Source organism: Indicator indicator, chromosome 33, assembly GCF_027791375.1.
Source record: "Indicator indicator isolate 239-I01 chromosome 33, UM_Iind_1.1, whole genome shotgun sequence".
NCBI lineage: Eukaryota > Metazoa > Chordata > Aves > Piciformes > Indicatoridae > Indicator > Indicator indicator.
In genome coordinates this window covers 432,965-450,996 of record NC_072042.1, presented here as the reverse complement: position 1 = coordinate 450,996, position 18,032 = coordinate 432,965, and the positions used below count along the sequence as shown (strand labels likewise).

Genomic DNA, 18,032 nt, shown 5'->3' with positions numbered 1-18,032 from the left:
GATGATGTGCAAGAGAGAACAGGATCCAGCTCCCTCTCTCTGGGCTACCTTGGGTTTTGCAGCAAGAGCAGGAGAGGGAACTCACAAACTTTCCTTAGCTGCTGCAGGCAGAAATTCTGACTCTGAAGATGCCCTGGGGAGGAGCAGTGGGATGGGAAGGGGCACTTCCAGAGGAACTCCTTACCCTCCAGTGTGTGGCCTTGGAAAGCCCCAGGGCTGTTGAAACTTGGCTGGAGACCATGTGGCTGACAGAGGATGGTCCTTGGGGATGTGTGATTTTGTGCAGATGTGGGGATGGCAGCCACCAAACCCCTTGCAGAGTGCCTGGGCTGCCTAGTTGGCAGGAATTCAACTGCTTGGTCAGTGATGGATTTCTGGCACATGGACCCCGTTTGTGCTGTCTGAAGCAAACCTCTGCTTGACCCTGCCTGCAGCCCATGGCCAGGTCCTCACGCTGACTTGAGGGCAGGTTGGACTGGGGCCCATATGTTGGCTGGAGAAACCCTAGAGGAGCATTCTGCTGCTCCTAGATTCAATGGGACTCAAGTCTTACTGCTTCTTGCCTCCACAGCACAGGACCTCCTCCTCATCATTACATAAGTAGGGCTTAAGATCTTCTCATCCCACTGGGCCAGGTGAGTGCCTGTGGGTCAAGACCCTCCAGCCCATCTGGATTCTCTTACTTGTCTAGAACTGGTCTGCAATTTGGTAGGACAAAGCCTTCTTATGCAGTTCCTGATATCCCTGCTGTCCAGTATCTCAGGACTCCTTGGGATTAGTCCTCATTTCCTTGCTTGGCCTTGCCAGGAGAGAGGAAGCACAGGCAATAAGAAATAATTGAATCAGTTCTTACAAATGGGTTTGACTTGGATGCAGTCTGAAGGGTGGCTGAAGGCCTGGGATGAGTCTGAGGCTCACATTTGCTGGCAGCATTTCTCTGTCCACCAGAACAATGTACAGAATTCCATTAATAATTCCAACCCTGAGGTCCTGAAGAGCAGGATGAGGCTTGACATGATGGTCTCCTTCTGGTGATAGTCTCAGCCCCATCCACGGGATCCTCTGGGGTATTGAGATGTGATAATAACCTAAGTGGCTCTGGGTATTTTGGCAGTGGTATTTATATCTGCAGATCAGAAATTCATTAGCTGCCAGTCCCCAGTGGTGATGAGGGCAAGAGCAGCTCAGGCAGTGATCCTGCCTGAGTACTTTTGGTGCCACTGATTCTCAGATTGTCTTTGCTCTGCTTTTCTATGCAGTTGTGTTACCTCTGGGGTAAAGAAGGGACCAGGCAACTGGACTTAGAGAACTACTATAGTTGGAAAATCCCTCTAAGCTCACCCAGTCCAACATCAACCCAACACCACCATGGCCACTAAACCATGGCCCCAAGCCACAGGTTTCTTGAACAGCTCCAGGGATGAGGACTCCACCACCTCCCTGGGCAGCCTGTTCCAATCCCTGACCACTCTTGCAGCAAAAAAATTTTTCCTCATCTCCAACCTAAACCTCCCCTTGAGGCCATTTCTTCTTGCCCAGTCACTAATTACCAACCCCCAAGCACTAATTACCAATCCCCACCTCCTGCAGCCTGCTCTCAGGGAGCTGCAGAGAGCAATGAGGTCTCCCCTCAGCCTCCTCTTCTCCAGCCTGAACACCCCCAGCTCCCTCAGCTGCTCCTCCCCAGCCCTGTTCTCCAGACCCTTGCCCAGCTTTGTTGCCCTTCTCTGGACCTGCTCCAACATCTCAAGGTCTTACTACCTTTCAGTAAACCCAGAGGCTTTTGGCTTCCATGCTCTACAACTAAAGCTCCTCTGTTATTGTCATTTATTATTACTTACTCAAAGCTTTCCCTGGGGAGCTGGACCTCCCTTAAGGAGATGTCAGACTTGGTGGAACTTGGTCTATTCCCACCTGCCAGAGGCTGTCAGAGCCAAGGTGTGTAACTCAGAAGAGTCAGCTGGCAGCCCCAGGAAAGCCCCAGGATCCTGCTAGCAAGGAGAGGTCTTCCCACATCCTGAGGTCAGCCAGAGGGCAGACCAGGGAAGCACAAGGAACCTCGAATGACTCAGCTGATGCTGCCAGTCCATCCATAGTGCATCCTTGCCTGAGCCTTTCTGAAGGGCTGGACACAGCACAGGGACCCATTTCTGCTGTTGAAGCACTCAACCAGCAACCTGCCTTCTGCTGAAGCTCTGCATGGGGTTGGCAGTAGGGTTGTCTGGGCTGTCTTGTGAAGACATTTGGAAATGAAGTGTTTGCCTTGATGAAGTTATTCCATAATGTGCAAGATATCAGGTTCAGGTCCAAGGTTCTTTGAACTCGAGGCACTTCCTGTTATTTCAGAGTGTAAGCAGCCACTGCTTGGCCAGGGTTGGCCTCATTGTTCATGGCAGGCAGGCTTAGATGTTCCACTTCTGTTGTGCCAACAGTTCATGGAGGGGTATTCATGTCACTGGTGAAGGAGTGAGTGAAATCCAATACTCCCTGCAGGGCTCCTGCTGGAGCTGCTGGAAGCCTTCTGCACTTGGAGGAGAAGTGTTTGGGTTTCTATTGCTAAGTAAAAAAAGGATGAGGATAAAAACAGTTCCTGAACATCATCCCCCTCCCCCCCAAAACCCCTCTGCACCTCCACTGAGGGCTGACTGCTCTAGCCTGCTGGTGTAGACTGGAGAAGGAGAATGTGTGCCCCAGGGAGAGCATCTCCAGTGTGGAGGTGGAGGAACCTGAGAGGAAGTTTACTTTGCTTTCACCTTTCCTGTTGTCCTTACAGATTCCTCCTGTGATGGTCCCAAAATCTCTCACTGACCAAGCAGTGGGAATGTAGGAGGTCACTGTCAGAGTCTGCCATAAATAAGCTTACATGTGAGGAGGATGAAGGCCATGAGACAACAAGAGGAGAACAGATGTGACAAAGCAGACTCTGCTCTGCTCTGCTCTGGTGAAACCTCACCTGGAGCACTGTGTCCAGCTCTGGGGTCCCCTACACAAGAAGGATATGGAAGGACATGGAACTGAGGAGCAGGTCCAGAAGATGATCAGAGGGCTGGAGAACCTCCCCTGTGGGGGCAGGTTGGGAAAGCTGGGGTTGTTCAGCCTGGAGAAGAGAAGGCTCCAGGAAGCCCTTCCATGAATTCTTTTAACTCCAGAGCATTCCTTGCCATTCCTGAGACCTTCTTTGCCACTGACTGTTTCTGCTCAAGATGCAGCTGGCATCTCTCCAGCAGTGCTGCCCAGCAAGGACATTTCTAGTGCTTAGGAACCACGAATTCACAGTGGGTGTTGTTGATCTCAACCTCAGTTTCTTTGCTGCTTCTTCCCCCACATTGTGAACGATGTGGAGGTTTCAGATGCCTCATTCAGCTCCAGCACCACATGTCCCCCCACATGCCCCCAGTGCAGGAGTGAATATCAGATAACCAGTACAGGTTGGGAGGGGATCTGCTGGAGAGCAGCCCTGTGGAGAAGGACCTGGGAGTGCTGGTGGGCAGCAAGTTCTGCATGGGACAGCAATGTGCCCTGGTGGCCAAGAAGGCCAATGGCGTTCTGGGGTTCTTTAAGAGGAGTGTGTCCAGAAGATCCAGAGAGGTTCTCCTCTCCCCCTACTCTGCCCTGGTAAGGCCACACCTGGAATATTGCATCCAGGTCTGGACTCCCCAGTTCAGGAGGGACAGGGATCTGCTGGAGAGAGTCCAAGGGAGGGCTGCAAGGATGCTGAAGGGACTGGAGCACTGCCTGGGGAGGAGAGGCTGAGAGCCCTGGGGGTGGTTAGTCTGGAGAGGAGAAGGCTGAGAGGGATCTGATCAATGTCTATCAATAGCTGAGGGCTGGGGGTCAGGAGGGAGGGGACAGGGACAGGCTCTGCTCAGTTGTGCCCTGGGATAGGCCAAGGAGCAATGGATGGAAACTGCAGCACAGGAGGTTCCACCTCAACATGAGGAGGAACTTCTGCACTGTGAGGGTCCCAGAGCCCTGGAGCAGGCTGCCCAGAGAGGTTGTGGAGTCTCCTTCTCTGGAGCCTTTCCAGTCCTGTCTGGATGTGTTCCTGTGTGACCTGTGCTGGATTCTATGGTCCTGCTCTAGCAGGGGGGTTGGACTGGATGATCTTTGGAGGTTCCTTCCAACCCCTACCATCCTCAGGTGCTGTGATCCTGAGAACAGGAGGCAGGAGAGCCAGGCACAGACTGCCTCACTCCAGAGCAGGAGCACAACGCCGCAGCGAGACTTCCCTTGAGTGGTGTTCCTCTTAATTACTGTTTTTCCTTATGTGCAGAAATTTGGGCTTTTTTTTTTTTTTCTTTTTTTAATGCCTTTTAACACCAGAGTGGTTTAGTCTGAAGCTGTGCAGCATGACTTCTGCTTTGTTACTTTAGGATTGTTGGGGTTTTTTTCTGTACAAAAGGAACAACCAACCTCATTAGGTACCAGCTTGAGGAGTCTCACCACGAAAGCAATCAGCATCAGGCTGAGCATAAAATAAGATTTCAGTGTTTGAAGGCCTTGCAAAATTGGCTGCTACCCCACAGATTTATTGTAAAAGCCAGCAGACAGCTCTTTTTTTTCCCCCCTCCCTGCCTGCCTAGCAGTAATTCCAGAGAGCATGGATGGGACAGCTCCAGTTGTGGGTCAGTGATCTCTGTGGGCAGAGGAATTACTTGCAGAAGATGGAGCAATGATTGGGCAAAACAATGTAAATATGACTTTGGATAGAATGCTAGGGTGGAAAAAAAAAACAACAAACCACCAAAAATCCAGCACAGCCTTCTGATAAGTGTCAGCTGAGTTTGTGTCTCAACTGAAATGATGAAATTCCACTGTTGAATAATTTGAACCTCAGCCATGCAGCCAAAGGAGGGAGAGCAGCAGGACAGGGAGAGGATTCTGCCCCCTCTGCTCTGCTCTGATGAGACCTCACCTGCAGCACTGCCTCCAGTTCTGGGGCCCCCAGCATGAGGACATGGAACTGGTGGAGAGGGTCCAGAGGAGGCCACAGAGATGATCAGAGGCTGGAGAAGCTCCCCTGTGGGGACAGGCTGGGAGGGTTGGGGCTGTTCAGCCTGGAGAAGAGAAGGCTCCAGGCAGACCTCAGAGCAACCTTCCAGTACCTGAAGGGCTCCAGGAGAGCTGGGGAGGGACTTGGGACAAGGGCTGGGAGTGCCAGGATGAGGGACAATGGCTTTGAGCTGGGAGAGGGGAGATTGAGAGTGGAGATGAGGAAGAAATTGTTGAGAGTGAGGGTGGGGAGACACTGGCCCAGGTTGTCAGGGAGGCTGTGGGTGTCCCTTCCCTGGAGGTGTTCAGGGCCAGGCTGGATGAGGCCTTGAGCAAGCTGGGCTGGTTGGAGATGTCCCTGCCTAGGGCAGGGGGTTGGCACTGAATGAAGTTTAATACCCCTCCCACTCCAACCCATTCTGTGGTGCAGCTCTGGAGAGCACACAGAGGCAGTGGTGCTTTTGTCTGTCCATGTCCCCAGGACCCACTGCTGTGTTCTCAGGAGGTGTGAGCTGGAATTGGCCTATTTGCTCCTTTCTAATAGGCTGGAGGACAGGAAGGCTGTGCCAGATGTGGTGACAGAAGAGAGCCTGCACTTGTGTAAGGGAGTCAGTGGAGTCAGAGGTTTCTCAGCTTGTGCCACAGCAGGAGTGTTAAAGCTTTCCTCACCTTGCCTCCTGTTGGGCAGCTGGGGCCAGGCTGGTAACAGCACTGCTGTGACCCAGTGGCCAGCTAAAGGCAAACCTGGCTCACAGATGGAGCAGGCAGGCAGAGCACTCTGAACCCCTCAGAATGCACTGGCACCACACAGAGAGCTTAAGGATGAGACAGCCATGTCTGGGAGACAGAAGGAAATCCTGACAAATGGAATCTTCTAGACCATCCCCGCAGCAGACCCGGAGGTGTTGAGCAACCTCTGCATATCCCACGTGGAGCAGGAGGGGATTGAAACCAAATTTCCTCCAAAATTCATGCCTGAATGGAATAAACTTTGAGTCACTGGACAGCATCATGCCAGAAAGCAGATTTTTGCGCCTGAATATTGCTGCTGAGAGACTTTTACATCCCAGAGCTGCTTAATCCTGTAGTGTGTGCACTTCAGCAGCTAATAAATGGACTAATTAGAGGCTGAAGCATTAGTTCTATTTACCCATGTAACTAATAACTGGCTCAGATCAAGACTACTGTAAGGAATGGAACTGACCTTCCAAAGGAGTGGATTTCTGCTGGGCTGCTGGAAGTTCAGCTTCTCAAGTGGAAGAAGCCAGCAAATGTGAAAAATGCTAATAAATAGCAGCAACCTTTCAGGAAATGATGTAGGAAAAAAGCTGAATGTGGAGGCAGATAGAGTGTGCTGCTGACCAACCTGAACACTGAGGTTCCCTGGGTACCCCAGAAGCCCAAGGTTGTCCAAGCTGGCTGGTTTTCCATCCAGGCCCATGGAAATTGCCCAACAAAACACATTTATGTGTACCCATCTCAGATGCCAAATCCTCACAGTGAAAACTTCTTCCACTGTTTGGGGCTGTGAGGAGATAGAGTAGCAGCACCAGAATGGAGAGGGGGGAGAGATGCTGGAGCTGACAGAACACACAACAAAAGCAGTGGGCAGAATGTGTGCACAGAATGCCAGCATGGTGGGGATTGGAAGGGACCTCTGGAGATCATCCAGTCCAAACCCCCAGCTCCAGCAGGGCACCCACAGCAGCTTGCCCAGGAGCACAATGGCCAGGGGGGTTTGGAAGCACTCCAGAGAAGGAGACTCCACAACCTCTCTGGGCAGCCTGCTCCAGGCCTCCAGCACCCTCACACCAAACTTTCTCCTGTTCACATGGAACCTCCTGGGTTCCAGTTTGTGCCCTCTGCCCCTTGTCCTGTCCCTGGGCACCACTGAGCAGAGTCTGGCCCCAGCCTCTTGCTCCCCACAGCTCCTTTAGCTCTTGCTGAGCATTGCTCAGATCCCCTCTGGGGCTGCTCTTCTCCAGGCTCTCAGCCCCAGGGCTCTCAGCCTTTGCTCCTCACAGAGCTGCTCCAGGCCCCTCAGAGTCTTTGTAACCTCTGCTGGACTCTCTCCAGTGTTTTCCTGTCTCTCATGAACTGTGGAATCCAGAACTGAACCAGTACTCCAGATGTGTCCTTACTGAGGAAGAGCAGAAGGGGATAAGAACCTCCCTTGACCTGCCAGCTGCATTCTTCTTCATGCTCCTTAGTAGACCATTGACCTTCTTGGCCAATGATGTAGGGTCTTGCTTCTTACATTGGATATTTCCATTTGATGTCCTCAGGAGAGTTTGAAGTAGTCATCAAGAATTTGATGATCTGTTTAGGACAAACAAGCACTGGAGGCACCTAACATCTCCAACCATTCATAGGTGATTCACAGAATGGGTTGGGTTGGAAGGGACCTCAAAGCTCATCCAGTTCCAAGCCCCTGCCATGGGCAGGGACACCTCCCACCAGCCCAGCTTGCTCAAGGCCTCATCCAGCCTGGCCTTGGACACCTCCACGGAGGGGACAGCCACAGCCTCCCTGGGCAACCTGTGCCAGTGTCTCCCCACCCTCACTCTGAACAATTTCTTCCTCATCTTCACTCTCACTCTCTCCTCTCCCAGCTCAAAGACATTGTCCCTCATCCTGTCACTCCCAGCCCTTGTCCAAAGTCCCTCCCCAGCTCTCCTGGAGCCCCTTCAGATACTGGAAGGCTGCTCTGAGCTCTCCCTGGAGTCTTCTCTTGTCCAGGCTGAACAGCCCCAACTCTCCCAGCCTGTCCCCACAGGGGAGCTTCTCCAGTCCTCTGATCATCTTCTTGTCCCTATTCTGGACCCTCTCCAGCACTCCAGCATGTCCTGCAGGGAGTCAGCAATAACAGACTGGAGAGAAGTCATTAAGCAGAGTCCTTCCTCCTGTCTGTGACCAGCAGCAGAAGGAGATGGTGACAGCCTGCACTTGAAGCAGCCATGGCAGCCAGAGTCCTTCCTAGCACTTAGCAAAACAGTTTCAGAAGGAGCTGTTCTGAGAACAGGAGGAACCTGTGTCAGATGGGAGTCACTTGGAGTCAGACAGAGTCATTAATCCAGACATTGTTTAATCAATTCTGATGGAGGCAGAGGAGGAAAGAGTGGGATTGAGACAGGTCCTCTGTGGGGACATCCGTGGGGGACTGTGGCCAGGAATATTTTATGAACCAGCTGGCTGGTGTTGTGGAGATTGGGTTTTCAATCTGGTATTTCACTGTCTATTGTGTATAGGCTGGGGACTGACCTGTTGGAGAGCAGTGAAGGGGAAAAGGCCCTGGGGGTCCTGCTGGATGGGAGGTTGACCATGAGCCAACAAAGTGCTCTGGTGGCCAAAAAGGCCAAGGGACTCCTGGGGTGGGTTAGAAGGGCTGTGGTCAGGAGGTTGAGAGAGGTTCTCCTCCCCCTATACTCTGCTCTAGTCAGGCCACTTTTGGAATCTTGTGTCCAGTTCTGGGCCCCTCAGTTTAGGAAAGACCTCAATAACTGCTTGAGGGAGTTCAGTACAGAGCCACAAAAATGATTAAGGGAGAGAAACATCTTGCTTGCAGGGAGAGCCTGAGGGAGCTGGGGGGCTTTAGCTTGGAGAGGAGGAGCCTGAGAGGTGACCTGCTTCATGCTGATAAAGATGTGCAGGATGAGTGCCCAGAGGCTGGAGCCAGGCTCTGCTGGGTGATGCCCAAAGACAGCACAAGGGGCACTGGTGGAAGCTCCTTGGAAGTTCCATGGAAACAGGAGGAAATTTTTTTTCTCCTGTGAGGCTGACAGAACCCTGGAACAGGCTGCCCAGGGCAGGTGTGGAATCTCCCTCTATGGAGATGTCCAAAGCCTGCCTGGATGCATTCCTGTGTGATCTGCTCTGGGTGATCCTGCTCTGGCAAGGAGGGTTGGACTGGATGAGCTTTTGAGGTGCCTTCCAACCCCTAACACTCTGTGATTCTGTGATCCTGTGATCCTGTGATTCTGTGATCCTGTGATCCTGTGATTTGTATTTGACCTCCAGAAGGGAAAGGTGCTGTTGGAGCAGTACCCTGGGAACACCACGTCTGCTTTCCCCTGGGGACTTCTCTGTGCTGATTCATTGGTGACCTTGGTGCCTGAGCTGGCTCAGGGGGGCAGGTGAAGCACCAGCAGTGGTGTGGCCAGCAGGAGTAGGGAAGTGGTTGTGTCCCTGTGCTCACCTCTAGTGATGCTACACCTTGAATCCTGAGTTCAGTTTTGGGCCCCTGACTCCAAGAAGGACACTGAGAGGCTGGAGTGTGTCCAGAGAAGGGCAATGAAACTGGTGAGGGGTTTAGAGAGCAGGTCTGGTGAGGAGAGGTCTCTGAGGTCTGTTCCAACCAGATGCATTCTGTGGTTCTGTGTACTTCAATGGAATGAAGTCCCAAGGTCTGTCTTGCCCATACCACACTGCTCAAGGGCCAGCTTCAGAATCAGGGCTCAGGTGTGGCTGCTGGTGGAGCAGTCCTCTTGGTGGAGTCCACCTCATGCAACTGCAGATCTTCTAGTCCCTGTAGCCCATAGCCCACAAAACTACTGCAATCACAGCAGGCTCTCATATCAAAAGGATTTGCTTTTGCTGATGGAGAAATTCCATCAAAAGTCACTCTCTGACCTGTGCTTTTATGGCAGCAAAAGCTCCTTGTGTGGGTTTGGGTTGTTTCTGCCTATTTTCCATCTTGCCTTCACTCTGGCTGCTTGTCCACCTCTGGAGACCTCTGGATGTGTGGTGCAGAGGTGTCAGCACTTTTTTTTTTGCCAGCTCTTCCAGTGAAAGCAAGAAGCTGTGTCCAGTGAAAGGGGCCTTAGAGGCTGAACATGCAGGAGATGTTAAACTGCTTGAACCCATGCCATGGGTTTGTGCAGGGTGAACCTGCAGGAAGATTTGCCCTTCTGTTTCCATGCTTTCCTTAAATTGGCCACCTCTTGGTTTCACTCTGTACTTCCTAGGATCACTGTCAGTAACTTGAGACAGAAGCATAGTGAAGAGGAGATTTGGTACAGTCAGCATGGGTTTACCAAGGGCAAATCCTGCCTGACAAACCTGGTGGCCTTCTGTGAGCAGGTCACAACATTAATAAATGAGGGGAGAGCAACTGATGGCATTGACCTGGAGCTGAGCAAAGCTTCCACACTGTCCCACATCACAGCCTGGGCTCCACACTGGTGACACATGGGTTTGATGGGTGGATCATGAGATGGATACAGAACTGGTTTGATGGCTGCACCCAAAGAGTGGCTGTCAATGGCTCCATGTCCCAGTGGAGGCCAGGGACAGGTGGAGTCCCTCAGGGACCAGTCCTGGGACCAGGCTTGTTCAGCATCTTTGTCTGTGCCATGGACAGAGGCATTGAGTGCACCCTCAGCAGGTTTGCTGCTGACACCAAGCTGTGTGGTGCAGCAGACAGGCTGGAGGGAAGGGATCCATCCAGAGGGACCTGGACAGGCTGGAGGGAAGGGATCCATCCAGAGGGACCTGGGCAGGCTGCAGAGCTGAGCCCAAGCCAATCTCAGGAGGTTCAACAAGACCAAGGGCAAGGTCCTGCAGCTGGGTCGAGGCAATCTCAAACACAAATCCAGGCTGGGCAGGGACTGGTTGGAGTGCATCCCTGAGGAGAGGGACTTGGGGGTGCTGGGGGAGGAGAAGCTCAGCAGGAGCCAGCAGTGAGCACTTGCAGCCCAGAGAGCCAAGCAGAGCCTGGGCTGCAGCAAGAGAAGTGTGGCCAGCAGGGCCAGGGAGGGGATTCTCCTCCTCTGCTCCACTCTGCTCAGACCACTCCTGGAGCTCTGTGTCCACTTCTGGAGCCTCTATTACAAGAGGGCTATGGACATGCTGGAAGGTGTCCAGAGAAGGGCCATGAGGATGAGCAGAGGGCTGGAGCTGCTCTGCTATGAGGACAGACTGAGAGAGTTGGGGTTGTGCAGTCTGGAGAGGAGAAGGTTCTGAGGTGACCTTCTTGTGGCCATCTAGTATCTGAAGGAGGCTCCAAGAAAGCTGGGGAGGGACATTTTAGGCTCTCAGGGAGTGATAGGACTGGGGGGAGTGGAATAAAGCTGGAAGTGGAGAGATTCAGGCTGGCCATGAGGAAGAAGTTCTTCCCCATGAGAGTGGTGAGAGCCTGGAATGGGTTGCCCAGGGAGGTGGTTGAGGTCCCATCCCTGAAGGTGTTTAAGGCCAGGCTGGATGAGGCTCTGGCCAGCCTGCTGTAGTGTGAGGTGTCCCTGGCCATGGCAGGGGGGTTGGAACTGGCTGAGCCTTGTGGTCCCTTCCAACCCTGACTGATTCTATGATTCTATGATTCTATCAGCTTCTGTCCACTTTGGGCAGTGCAGTCTAAGAAAGACATCGAAGGGTTGGAGTTGGTCCAGAGAAGGGCAACCAAGCTGGTGAGGGGTTTGGAGAGCAGGGCTGGTGAGGAGCAGCTGAGGGAGTTGAGGTTGTTCAGCTTGAGGAAGAAGAGGCTAAAAGGAGATGTCATTGCTCTCTACAGCTCCCTGAAAGGAGGTAGCAGTGAGGTGGGGGATGGGCTCTGCTCCCAGTAACTAGGAACAGGACAAGAGGAAATGGCCTGAAGTTGTGCCAGAGGAGGGATAGTTTGGAGATGAGGAAAAAATTGTTTGCTGCAGGAGTGGTCAGGGATTGCAACACCATGCTGGAGTCTCCATGCCTGGAGGTGTTCAAAAACCAAGCAGATGTAGCACTCTGGGACATGGTCTAGTGGCCATGGAGGTGTTGGATGGAAGGTTGGACTTGATGATCTTAGAAGTCTTTTCCAGCTGCAACCATGACTCTGTGATCCCAGTGATTGTCTCTCCGTCCTGCCCATCATGAACAACTTTCCAGATCATTTGCTTGCCCCTAGACCTTTTACTGCCTGTGTCTGGAGCTCAGTTTTTCTGTGCTTTCCTCCCTAACCCCTCTTTGAGTCCATCCCTTTCACCAGAGATGTTCTTCTCCTTCCCTTTTTTTTTTTTTTTTCCTTGTTTGCTGGCACCATTTGAGTTTTGAAACTCAAAAACCTGGATGCAGTGTCCTCAAAATCCTGAGCACAGTGTCCTGGATGTGATCACAGGAGGAGAGGTTTCCTCTGCCTTGGTGTTTCTACATCCACCTCCCCACGTCCTGCTGGCCTGGCTGCCTTGGCACAGGGCAGAGCTATAGGAAACAACTCCTGAGGCTACTTGCATGGATGGTTTGTTTGCAGGCAAGCTGGAGAGTCACTGCTCTGCTTTTGGCCAGTGCCCTGACCACCCATGGTGCTAGCAGCACTTCTGAAGCAGCTGGCATGTCCCACACAGCCCCAGTGCCACCAAGGTCGTGCTGCCAGAGCTGGGATCCCAAGGAGCACCCCGTGGTGATACACCCAGTTCATTGTTTCCCATTCAGAGAGATGTGGAAAATGGCCTTAAGTAAAAGTGAAATGAGAGCTGGGAGGACCCACCAGGGATAGCAGAAAAAGCAGAAAGGGTAAATTAGGCCTGAGCTGTCCTGTGTGATCAGGGCTTCTTTTGCAGTGCCAGGAAATTCCTGATCCTCCTATTGATGCTTAGATTCCCACAGAGAGGGAATGAGCAGGATCCTTGGTTCCTAAAGGTGCCTGTAGAGCTTCTTGCTGCATCTCTCTGTGTCTTGCAGGGGTGATGATCAACAGTGCTGCCAAGCCAAGGGGATGTTTAGCTCTGTGGGACACCAGCACTGCCAAGGAGAATCATAGAATCATAGAATCAGGCAGGATTGGAAGGGACCACAAGGCTCAGCCAGTTCCAACCCCCCTGCCATGGGCAGGGACACCTCACACTACAGCAGGCTGGCCAGAGCCTCATCCAGCCTGGCTGCAAACACCTCCAGGGATGGGACCTCAACCACCTCCCTGCACAACCCATTCCAGTCTCTCACCACCCTCATGGGGAAGAACTTCCTCATGTCCAATCTGAATCTCCCCACTTCCAGCTTTGTTCCATTCCCCCCAGCCCTGTCACTCCCTGACACCCTCAAAAGTCCCTCCCCAGCTTTCTTGGAGCCCCCTTCAGATCCTGGAAGGCCACAAGAAGATCTCCTGGGAGCCTTCTCCTCTCCAGACTGCACAACCCCAACTCTCTCAGTCTGTCCTCATAGCAGAGCAGCTCCAGCCCTCTGCTCATTCTCGTGGCCCTTCTCTGGACACCTTCCAGCATGTCCATAGCCCTCTTGTGATGTGGCTCCAGAAGTGGACACAGAGCTCCAGGAGTGGTCTGAGCAGAGTGGAGCAGAGGGGGAGAATCCCCTCCCTGGCCCTGCTGGCCACACTTCTCCTGCTGCAGCCCAGGCTCTGCTTGGCTCTCTGGGCTGCAAGTGCTCACTGCTGGCTCCTGCTGAGCTTCTCCTCTCCCAGCACCCCCAAGGCCTTTTCTTCAGGGCTGCTCTCCAACCAGTCCCTGCCCAGCCTGGATTTGTGCTTGAGATTGCCTCGACCCAGCTGCAGGACCTTGCCCTTGGTCTTGTTGAACCTCCTGAGGTTGGCTTGGGCTCAGCTCTGCAGCCTGTCAGGGTCCCTCTGGAACAAGGAGAACTGGTGTCCAAACAAGCAGATCACAGAATCATAGAACTGTATGGTTTGGAAAAGCTCTCTGAGATCATCCAAGTCCAACCTTCAACCCAACCCCACCATGGCCACTGAACCATGGCCCCAAGTGCCATGGCCACACATTTCTGGAACACCTCCAGGGATGGAGACTCCACCACCTCCCTGAGCAGCCTGTGCCAATCCCTGACCACTCTTGCAGCAAAGACATTTTTTCTGATCTCCAACCCAAAGAAATGTGCTGTCCTGTGCTTCATGTGTGCCAGGGGCTGTGTGAGTGGTCTGCCTGTCCTCCAGTCAATGGCATTGCACAAAGGAGGTTCACAGGCAAGAAACCTGATGGTTCTTTGATCATCACCTCTCTTTGCCTGGATGGACTGGAGGATCATAAGCAGCATCTTCATCTGATGATCAGAGGGCTGGAGAGCCTCTCCCATGGGGACAGGCTGAAAGAGTTGGGACTGTTCAGTCTGGACAAGAGAAGGCTCCAGGGAGACCTTAGAGCAACCTTCCAGTACCTGAAGGGGCTCCAGGAGAGCTGGGAAGGGACTTTGGGCAAGGGCTGGGAGTGCCAGAATGAGGACAATGGCTTTGAGCTGGGATAGAGGAGATTGAGAGTGGAGAGGAGGAAGAAATTGTTGAGAGTGAGGGTGGGGAGAGACTGGAACAGGTTGCCCAGGGAGGTTGTGGATGTCTCCTCCCTGGAGGTGTTCAAGACCAGGCTGGATGAGGCCCTGAGCAAGCTGGGCTGGTGGGAGGTGTCCCTGCCCATGGCAGGGGGTTGGCATTGGATGAGCTTTAGGATGTCTTCCAAGCCAAACCATTCTGTGACTCTGTGATATTGGAGGTGCTGCACTTTGGTTAGGCTCAAACCTTTCCTCTGCAAAATGGTTTGAAGAGTTTCTTTGAAAAACTTTGATCTGCTTTTGATGTAGAAGTACCATTATTTGGTGCTCCTGTAACTCCACCTGTTCGGTTCTCTGAGCAAGATCAATCAGTTCTGGTAGGTTTCAAGACCAGCAACAGGATGTCCTTGACTGGTGCCTCTCCTGCCATAGGCAGGTTGGGTTTCCATCCACTCAGAGCCCCTTCTGCAGTGCTCTCCTGCTGCTTCATGACTCCTGATAAGTGGCAGATAGTTGGTGAGCTGCTCTGTGTATGTGGCTGGGATGTGAATATGAAATGTCAGTGAGTGCAGAAGTGATCCCACAGAGAAGATCACAGAGGTGAGTTTGTGAGGAGGTTCCCACTCCATGTAGGAAAGGAAATCTGCAAAAGGGTGGTGGGCAAGAGGCTGGGGCTGGGCTCTTTTCAGTGGTGCCCAGGGACTGGACAAAGGGCACTGAGCACAAACTGGAAGCCAGGAGGTTTCATTTGAAGAGGAGGAGAAAGTTGTTTGTTGTGAGGGTGCTGGGAGCAGGCTGCCCAGAGAAGTTGTGGAGTCTCCTTCTGTGGAGAGCTTCCAACCTCCCCTGTCTGTTGTAGTGCTGGGCAAGCTGCTGTGGGTGCCCTGCTGGAGCAGGGGGGATTGGACTGGGTGATCCCCAGAGGTCCCTTCCAACCCCTCCCATTCTGTGATTCTGTGGCTATGAGTTCCTGGCCTCTGGATTTCTCCAGTGTTTGCTGCTGAGTCATGAGAAGCTTTGAAGAGCCTAGGGCTTGGAAAGCAGCTCTGGGTTTGGGACAAAATTTCCTTTCCTGGGCTTGTCATGGCATCTTCACTAAGGGCTTGGGTTAGAGATGATCCTCACTGTGAGGAAAAAAAAACGCAGGCAAGTTGTAGCACTGTGCCCCACAGCTGGAGGTGCAGAAAGTGATCCTCACTGGGTGCAGAGCTGCCAGGTCCCATTCAGTGGGGGAGCAAGAGCTGCTCTGGTGGCAGTGCTGCTTGACTCTCACACTGCCAGGGCATCATCCAGAGAACCTGCCAAAATGCAGGAATGTCTCCTTGCTCCTGCCCTCCTGCCAAGTCCTTCATTTTTCAGCAGGGCCTCTAAGCCCCACTGATGTCCTGGGGAGGATGGACAGGAGAGGTTCACAACTATATTTCTTTACACCATGCCTTGTTCCACACAAACCAGAGAATCACAGAACCATTAAGGTGGGAAAAGACCTTTAAGGTCATCAAGAAGGCTCGTGATCTCTCCAGGATGACTTTCAGTGTTGTTAGTCCCAGCTGCAAGTGGCTGATGAAGGGAAAGCAGCAAAGCCTGGCTTTGGTTTGCTTGACCTACTGCCTACCTGCTCTGCAAAGGCCTGAGCCACACCTGGGACCTGGCCCTGGAAATCTGAGCAGCACTTTTAATTCTGCTTTGTTCAGCTGGTGTGGATGACAGCATGGGGAAGTCTGTAGGTGTAAGTCCATCTGCATTCCAGGATCCTGGAGGGATCCCACAGGAGAGGGACTTCTCCTGAGGGTGTCTAGAGACAGGCCAAGGGGGAATGGTTTGAAGCTGAGGCAGAGCAGGGTTAGAGTGGAGCTGAGGGAGAAGTTCTTCAGTAAGAGGGTGGTGAGAGTCTGGAGCAGGGCAGAGGAGATCTCTCTGCCAGGTTCTCCCATGTCATACCCAGCTCTTGCTCTGGGTCTTGCTGTAGTTCCTTGTTTGTCTTGGTGCAGTGTCCCTGTCTGGGATGCAAGAAGGATTTGTGATGCTTTTAGAAACCTGGAAATGACATTGTCTGGTCTGGATCTGGAAGGAAATCAATCTGTTTGTTCTGCTGCAGCTTGGCTTGAGTTAAGGGAGAGTTCACAGGAACTGTCTGGTCTTAAGGACACTCCTCTGTGTGTGGTGATCCTTGACATGGGCTGCAGCTCTCCCACCCTGAGCTTCCTTTGGGTGTGGGATGAGTGAGGCTGAGGACTTCTGCAATGCAGTTTCAGAGTGGGACTGCAGGGTGGCAGAAGTTGTGTGCTTATGCAGTGGGGAGCTGTGAGGAGGGGTCACAAACTGCCTAGCAAGGAGACATTCTGAGAGCCTCACACTTATCAGCAATCTGGCAAATTCTGCAGGAGGCATAAACCCCATAAATCAGAGCTGTTAACGGCAGGGCAGGCTGTCAGCAACTTCTGGAGGCTGCAGCCAGGCCAGATGAGTGGGCAGCCTGATGACAGATCAAATGTGCCATCAGTGAAACCAGAGGACTTCCACCCAGGACAACAACTGGAGCTGCTCTCTTCCCTTGGTGGGGAACAAAGCACAGGGATCAGATGTCTGACTGCTGGGAGCAGGCACCAGAAGTGCCAAAAAGCAAACAAGTGACTAACAAATGTCAAAACCAGCCCAGGAAATACTTCTCCACTTGCTGCAAAACTCACCAGTGGTGTAGCCTTCACCAGGGCACGATGGAGCTCCAGATTCTGGGGATTCACAAAACCTGGCTGCCTACATGTGTGCAGCTGCTGTGCTGGGGCTGTGACCAGCAAGGCCACAGCAGCAAAGGCTTTGTCAGACAAGGTGAACTCTTAGGGGTTATAGGAGCAGGAGAGATGGAGTGATTCAGAGAATCAGAATGGTTTGGATTGGAAGGGACCTCTAAAGCTCATCCAGTCCAACCCCAGCAGTCAGCAGGGACATCCTCCACTAGATCAGGTTGCTCAGAGCCTTGTCCAGCCTGACCTTGAATATCTCCAGGGATGGGACTCCAACTACCTCTCTGGGCAACCTGTTGTATTGTTCCATCACCCTCCTGGTAAAGAGCTTCCTCCTCACATCCAATCTAAATCTGCTCTTCTCTCATTTCAGACCATTGCCTTTCATCCTATCACTCCAGGCCTTTGCAAACAGTCCCTGCCCAGCTCTCCTGTAGTCCCTTCAGACAGCTCTAAGGTCTCCCTGGAACCTTCTCTTCTCCAGGCTGAACAGCCCCACCTCCCTCAGCCTGTCCCCATAGCAGAAGTTCTCCAGCCTCCTGATAATCTTTGTGGCCTCCTCTGGACCCACTCCAGCAGGTCCAGGTCTTTGCTGTGTTGAGGTCCCAGAGCTGGACATGGTACTCCAGATGAGTTCTTAGAGCAGAGCAACGTGGCAGTTCAGCCCAACCATGTCTCAGTGAAGCAATGAGTCCCCCAGAAACCTGCTCTCCTTTCCTGCCTGAGAACCACCAAACTTCCTCCCTTCTCTGCTCTCCAAGGTTTTATTGTGTGGTTTTCAGCCACATGAAGATTTTGGATGTGGCTCACAGTGCTGGGGGAAAGAAAGAAGTTGTGTCTGTGGCTAAAAAAAGGAGACTCAGATGTTTGTAACAGCAAATATTAAGAGCTAAGCCTCCTAAAGGCTGCAAAGGAATAAATGGTTCATGGTTTAAGTTTCAACTCAGTTTAAGGGAAAGAGCTGAGACAGAGCTTTCTCCAGGTTCATGTTTGCTCATTGTTGGGTTTCTTGTGACTCCTGAGAGTGGTGGCCTGGCTTGTGACCACCAAGTCTTCATTCATTCAATCCAGAGAAACGATTGAAGCTTCAGGAGG

The 18,032-nt window shown here is 52.6% G+C and overlaps 1 protein-coding gene across 1 annotated transcript in view; it reads left to right on the top strand.

Annotated features, from left to right (window-relative positions):
• The window catches only part of HIVEP3 (HIVEP zinc finger 3), a 96,854-nt gene that overhangs the window by 39,493 nt on the left and 39,329 nt on the right, over positions 1-18,032 (top strand). The gene's annotated exons all lie outside the window — the stretch shown is intronic.